This window comes from Eptatretus burgeri, chromosome 12, assembly GCF_056783735.1.
Source record: "Eptatretus burgeri isolate ZD-2024b chromosome 12, Ebu_testis_v1, whole genome shotgun sequence".
NCBI classification, from domain to species: Eukaryota; Metazoa; Chordata; class Myxini; order Myxiniformes; family Myxinidae; genus Eptatretus; species Eptatretus burgeri.
In genome coordinates, this window is record NC_140972.1 from 54,926,724 (window position 1) to 54,934,223 (window position 7,500).

Here is a 7,500-nt window from a genome sequence, read left to right on the forward strand (position 1 = left end):
TTCCATTAGTATTCTTCCTCCTCCCCGTCCTCTTCACCCTCCCACTCCTCCTCCTCCTCCCACTTCTAATCTTCTTCCTCTTCCCACCTCTCCTCCTCCTCCCACTCCACCTCCCCCTACTCCACCTCCCCCTACTCCACCTCCCCTACTCCACCTCCCCCTACTCCACCTCCCCCTACTCCACCTCCCCCTACTCCACCTCCCCTCACTCCTCCTCCCTCCACTCTTCCTTCCCCGACTCCTCCGACTCCTTCTCCCCCTTTGGAAGCGGAATGTGAGGCTTCCCTTATTAAACCATCAGCTCCATCTTTGGAGCATAACGTTAATGTAATGGACACCGATCGGTACTCGGATTATGATTCGGACGGGGCCTCATCACTTGCTTCTTGTGGCAGTGCTGAAGCATGGAATGATCCAGTTTCCCAAGATTCGGAGAGTGTTACCAGTGTTCCACCTGCCGATATCATAAAGTTTCTTCATGACACCTTTCGCAAGAAACATGTTAAAATTAAAAACTTTTTCCCTGACTTGTCCGGCTTTATAATCTCTGCGAAGCTTTTGCTCCTCAAAGCCGGACAGCTTGGTGTGACGGAATCACAAGTTTATCGACTCCGGAAATGCATCCTCAAAGCAAAGAATGAGCTGCAGACACAGAGACTAAGTTTTTGACACACCCAAACTCTGTGTTAGCCTATGGCCTTCTCTATAGCGAGTTTAAATATTAATGGGGGACGCTCCTCCATCCGTAAAGCAGAAGTTAAACAGTTTGTTGAGACCAATCACATTGATGTTTTGCTTTTGCAAGAAACTAGATGTAGCTCCTCTTGTGCAAGTGAATGGCAAAGGATAATGAGGGGAAAATGGTTTTTCAGTAGTCTGGAACACCCAAGGGCTGGGGTGGCTGTTTGTATACAACCTTCCTTTTGCAGTTCCAGTGTTGTTTTTAATGAGATTATCAAAGGGTATTTGATTTCACTCACCTTCACACACAATGGCTTTAAACACACCGTACTGAATGTCTACGCACCTAGCGATCAGACGGAAAGATTCGCCTTTTACACACACTTAGAAACGTCTCTTGTACACATTGATTTTGATGGACTTGTCTGCTTGGGTGGAGATTTTAACTGCACGATGGACCCCGCCATTGATCGTAATGGAGAGGAGCCGCACCCAGCAAGCGCAGCGCCTTTGTTGAGAGCCTTGTCCAAGTTTTCCCTCGTTGATGTGTGGAGAATCCGCAATCTTTCTCTCCGCCAATACACGTGGAGTCGGTGTTCAAAAGGCCATCTATCACTTGCAAGATTGGACCGTTTCTACATAAACAGTACCTTTTTAAGTGTTGTGAGCAAGATGAACATTATTCCGAGCGGCTTCTCAGACCATCACATGGTCGCACTTCGTATTCACCAACCAGTTCGGAATCGTGGTGCTGCCTACTGGACCTTCAACGCAAGCCTTTTGGATGACCAACTGTTTGTCGATGCCTTTGGTGTGTTCTGGAGAGCCTTGCTCCAACGTAAAACTTCCTTCCCCTGCCTTGGAAAATGGTGGGACAACGTCAAAGTGCAAATAAGATCCTTTTGCCAACAATATGGAGCCGACCACACCAAATATGACTCTTCTTCTTCTTCCTCTTTCGGCTTGCTCCCGCTAGGGGTCGCCACAGCGGACCAACTGTCTCCATTTTGCTCTATCCTCCACATCTTCCATTGACACTCCAACCACCCGCATGTCCGCCCTCACCGCATCCATGAACCTCTTCTTTGGCCTTCCTCTTCTCCTCCTGCCTGGTGGCTCCATCTTCAACATCCTTCTCCCGATATACTCCGTTTCCCTCCTGTGCACATGTCCAAACCATCTCAATCTCGCCTCTCTCACTTTGTCTCCAAACCGTCCTACCTGCGCTGTCCCTCTAATACACTCATTTCTTATCCTGTCCATCCTCGTCACTCCCAACGAGAATCGCAGCATCTTTAACTCTGCCACCTCCAGCTCCGCTTCCTGTCGTTTGTTAGTGCCACCGCCTCCAAACCATACAACATAGCTGGTCTCACTACCGTCTTGTATACTTTCCCCTTCACTCTTGCAGCTACCCTTCTGTCACAAATCACTCCTGCAACTCTTCTCCACCCACTCCATCCTGCCTGCACTCTCTTTTTCACTTCTCTCCCACACTCTCCGTTACTTTGGACAGTTGATCCCAAGTATTTAAACCAATCCACCTTCCCCACCTCAACTCCTTGCAACTGCACCATACCACCACCCTCCCTCTCATTTACGCACATGTACTCCGTCTTACTCCTACTGACTAACATTCCCCTTCTCTCCAGTGCGTACCTCCACCTCTCAAGGCTCGATTCAGCCTGCTCCCTACTCTCTCTACAGATCATGATGTCATCCGCGAACATCATGGTCCATGGAGACTCCAGTCTGATCTCGTCCGTCAACCTGTCCATCACCATTGCAAACAGGAAAGGGCTCAGAGTCGATCCTTGGTGCAATCCCACTTTAACCTTAAACCGGTCCGTCATTCCTACCGCACACCTCACCGCTGTCACACTGTCCTCATACATATCCTGCACGATCCTCACATACTTCTCCACCACTCCCGACTTCCTCATACAATGCCACAACTCCTCTCTTGGCACCCTATCATAAGCTTTCTCTAAATCCACAAACACACAATGTAACTCTTTCTGGCCTTCCCTATACTTCTCCATCAACATTCTTAAAGCAAACATCGCATCAGTGGTGCTCTTTCCTGGCATAAACCCATATTGCTGCTCACAGATCGTCACCTCTCCTCTCAACCGAGCTTCCACTACTCTTTCCCACAACTTCATGGTGTGGCTTAACAACTTTATCCCTCTGTAATTTCCACAGCTCTGCACATCACCCTTATTCTTGAAAATCGGAATCAGTACACTTAATCTCCACTCCTCCGGCATCCTCTCACTTTCCAAGACTTTATTAAACAATCTGGTTAACAACCCCACTGCCATCTCTCCTAAGCACTTCCATGCCTCCACTGGTATACCATCTGGGCCAACCGCCTTTCCACTTTTCATCTTCTTCATAGCAGTCCTCACTTCATCCTTACTGATCCACCCCACTTCCAGATTCACTATCTCCACCTCTTCCAACCTTCCCTCTCTCATTTTCTTCATTCATCAGCTCCTCAAAGTACTCCATCCACCTTCTCAACACACTCTCCTCGCTCGTCAGCACATTCCCATTTGCGTCCTTTATCACCCGAACCTGCAGCACATCCTTCCCAGCTCGGTCCCTCTGTCTTGCCAATCGGTATAAATCCTTTTCCCCTTCTTTTGTATACAGCTTCTCATACAGCTCGTCATATGCCTTTTCCTTGGCCTTTGCCACCTCTCTTTTTGCTTTTCGACGCCACTCCTTGTACTCCTGCCGACTTTCTTCATCTCTCTGACTATCCCACTTCTTTTTAGCCAACCCCTTCTTCCTTATACTTTCCTGTACTTCCTCATTCCACCACCAAGTCTCCTTATCTTCCTTCCTCTGTCCAGATGTCACACCAAGTACCTTCCGAGCTATCTCCCTCACAACTTCTGCTGTCGTTGCCCAATCATCCCACCCATCTTTACCACCATCCAGCGCCTGTCTCACCTCCTCCCTAAATTTCACGCAACAGTCTTCCTCCTTCAGCTTCCACCATCTGGTCCTTGGTTCAGCCCTCACTCTCTTCCTCAACCTCACCTCGAAAGTCATCCTACAGACCACCAATCGATGCTGTCGAGCTACACTCTCCCCTGCCACAACCTTACAGTCACTAATCTCTTTCAGGTTGCATCTCCTACTTAAGATGTAATCCACCTGTGTGCACTTTCCTCCACTCTTGTATGTCACCCTGTGTTCCTCCTTCTTCTTGAAATACGTGTTTACCACTGCCATTTCCATTCTTTTTGCAAACTCTACCACCATTTGCCCTTCCACATTTCTCTTGTTGAGACCGTACCTCCCCATCACCTCCTCATCCTCTTTATTCCCTTCCCCAACATGTCCATTGAAATCTGCTCCAATCACCACTCTTTCATCCTTGGATACACTCTCCACCACTTCATCTAACTCACTCCAGAAATCTTCTTTATATTCCATCTCACACCCCATATGTGGGGCATATGCACTGATGACATTCATCATCACCCCTTCAATTTCCAACTTCACACTCATCACTCGGTCAGACACCCTCCTCACCTCCAATACCCTCTTGACATGATCTTCCTTCAGGATTATCCCGACACCATTTCTCCTCCCATCCACACCATGGTAGAACAGTTTGAAACCACCTCCAATGCTCCTCGCCTTACTCCCCATCCACTTGGTCTCTTGTACACACAGTATGTCCACCTTTCTTCTCTCCATCATATCAGCCAACTCTCGCCCTTTGCCAGTCATCGTCCCAACATTCAGAGTTCCAACTCTCACCTCCACACTTCTACCCTTCCCCCTCTCCCACTGCCTCCGGACTCGCCTTCCCCGTCTCCTTCTCCTCCTTCGCCCAGCAGTAGCACAATTTCCACTGGTACCCTGCTGACCACCGGTACCGGTGGCGGTCGTTGGTAACCCGGGCCTCGACCGATCCGGTATGGAAATTCGTTTTGTTGTCCGCATAATGATTTGGCATAGGTTTTTACGCCGGATGCCCTTCCTGACGCAACCCTGGTCGCCTCTTACGACACACAGGGATATGGTACACCTATTCTAACCGGGGCATACACCAGGGCCCAGTACAACTGGTGCTCATTTCGCCGACCTCGGAAGGATGGCAGGCTGAGTCAACCCCCTGGTGTTTTCGACTTGGTTTATATATATTTATATATATATATAGATATATATATATATATATATATATATATATATATATATATATATATATATATATATACACATTATATAAATACATATATAAATACATATATATATATATATATATACATACATACATATATTAATTCAGTGTCCCAACGGGGCTTGAACTCAGGACCTCTTGGGTCCCAAGCGACTGCCCTTACCACTGCGCCAACACCAGGCTACACACCAAATATGACTCTGCCCTTCTTGCCAAAGAAATATTATATTTGCAGACCAACCTCTTGGCTTCAAATGATGAAAGAACCAACCTTTTGCTGGCGAAGAAAAAAGCTCTTCTTGCTGGACTTTGTGCAAAGCAAGCCAGAGGAGCGCTGATTCGTCTCCGACTGGAGAATTTGTGCTACCTGGACACCTCCTCTAAGTTCTTTTTTGGACTGGAAGCTCAAACAAAGAGAAGTCAGCAGATAACTTCAGTAAGGACAAAGGAAGGAAGAATAACACACAATCAAAAAGATGTCAGAGCCTCACTCAGACACTACTTTACTGAACTTTATCATGCTCCGAAAATCGACAACAAAATGGTAACAGTGCTGACTTCTTCCTTACCTACCTTGTCAAAATCTGCAGTTCTACAAATGGACAAGGAAGTAACTTTGGAGGAACTCCAAGCTGCTCTTCAAACTCTACCCTCGGGTAAGGCCTCCGGCCTGGATGGAATTCCTGCGGAATTTTATAAAACCTTTTGGGACCTCCTCGGACCAGAACTACTTGAGGTTATAATCGACGGTCGACGATCAGGCTCACTACCGTTAAGCTGCCGGAGGGCTGTCCTCGCCCTTATCCCCAAAAAAGGAGACCTTCAGCAACCACACAACTGGCGTCCCATCTCATTACTCTGTGCAGACTACAAAATATTTTCCAAGGCACTTGCCAACCGCCTTAAAGCCATAATCGAGGAGATCGTACACCCAGATCAGTCTTACTGTGTCCCGAAGAGGACAATTCATGACAGTATCTTCATTGTGCGTGATATAATTGACATCTGTTCTCTTGAGCAAAGGAATGTCGGGTTGGTGTTCTTAGATCAAGAAAAGGCCTTTGATACCATTGATCATTTTTATCTTTTCTCTGTTTTACGGGGGTTTGGTTTTGGGGAAAATTTTTATCTCTCATGTGCAGTTACTGTATAACAACACTTTTAGTCTCTTAAAGGTTTACAACATTTTATGTCCCCCTTTCCCGGTTAATAGAGGCATTCGTCAAGGGTGCCCTCTTTCTGGCCTCCTGTACTCTCTTGCGATTGAGCCTTTGCTCGTTCGGTTGCGTGCACGTCTTCTTGGTTTCCTTCCTCAACCAATAGCGAACCCGTTTAAAGTGATTGCTTATGCAGATGATCTTTGTGCAATCGTTCGCTCGAATGAGGACGTCTCAGCCTTGGTCCGTTGCATTCATGAATTTGGTTTGGCAAGTTCCACAAAAGTGAACTGGGGAAAAAGCAGAGCTCTCCATCTTGGTCCACAAAATGGCGCCATTCCTCCGACTCTTCCCGAGAAACTTAAATGGGAAAGGGATGGAATTTTTTACCTAGGCGTCTTTCTTGGAACTGAGAACTTCATTTTAAAAAACTGGGAATCTCTAATAATTAAAACTGAGAGACGTTTACCAAAGTGGAAGAGCTTACTTTGTCAACTCTCCTATCGGGGCCGAACCCTTGTTATAAACAACCTTGCAGCATCAATGCTTTGGCACGTTTTTATAGCACTGCAGCCCCCAGATTTGTTTCTTAAAAAATTACAATCAATTCTTATTGACTTCTTTTGGGGAGGAAAGCATTGGCTCCAACCTGGTGTGTTAAACCTGCCTGTTTCTGAAGGAGGACAGGGGCTGATTGCTATTACCAGCAAGGTGATGGCTTTTCGCCTCCTTTCACTTCGCAGACTGCTGTACACGGACGTTTCGTGGAAGGCCTTGGCTCACTGCCTGCTTCGGCAGGCGGGGAAACTCGGCTACGATCAGCAACTGTTCCTTATTGACACCAAGAAAGTTGATATAGCATCAGTCCCCCTGTTTTATAGAAGCATGCTGAAGGCATGGCAGGCAGTCACTGTTCGCCGAAATAACAATGACTACTCCCTGGAAATGTTCTTAAATGAGCCTATCTTTTTAAACCCCATTTTTGAAGGGGTCTGCAGCAATTATATTCTTGTGCAGAAGTTTATTGATGCTGGATGTATGAAGGTAAAAGATCTCAGAACTCCTTCTCCTTACAAGTGGAAGCCAGCTGCTGACGTCGCTGTGGCCACTGGAGTGAGGTCCATTCGAATTATTGGGAGAATCTTTTCTGTGATTCTGCGCTTTTTCAAGCAAACCAATCTGAAATGGATTCCACAGGTGGAAGCTAACCTTTCTTTATCCCAACATCCCTTTCCAGAGCTTTTGCTTCATTTTCAAGGTTTCACCTCCTTTAAATTAATGGAAAAAGCTTCTGTTTACGCTTTGTGTGTTAAAACCCTTGTTCCCGATAGACCTGCGGAACCACAAGCACATTGGGGGAGAATGCTTCAGACCACTCATTCGACTTCGATCAACTGGCATGTTATGTACAAGGCACCCACTGCCAAGCGCTCCGGAGATTTGCAGTGGCGACTGGCA

The 7,500-nt window shown here is 46.9% G+C and overlaps 1 protein-coding gene across 1 annotated transcript in view; it reads right to left on the reverse strand.

Moving 5' to 3' along the window:
* The window catches only part of ATP6V1B2 (ATPase H+ transporting V1 subunit B2), a 120,984-nt gene that overhangs the window by 104,096 nt on the left and 9,388 nt on the right, over nucleotides 1-7,500 (reverse strand). The gene's annotated exons all lie outside the window — the stretch shown is intronic.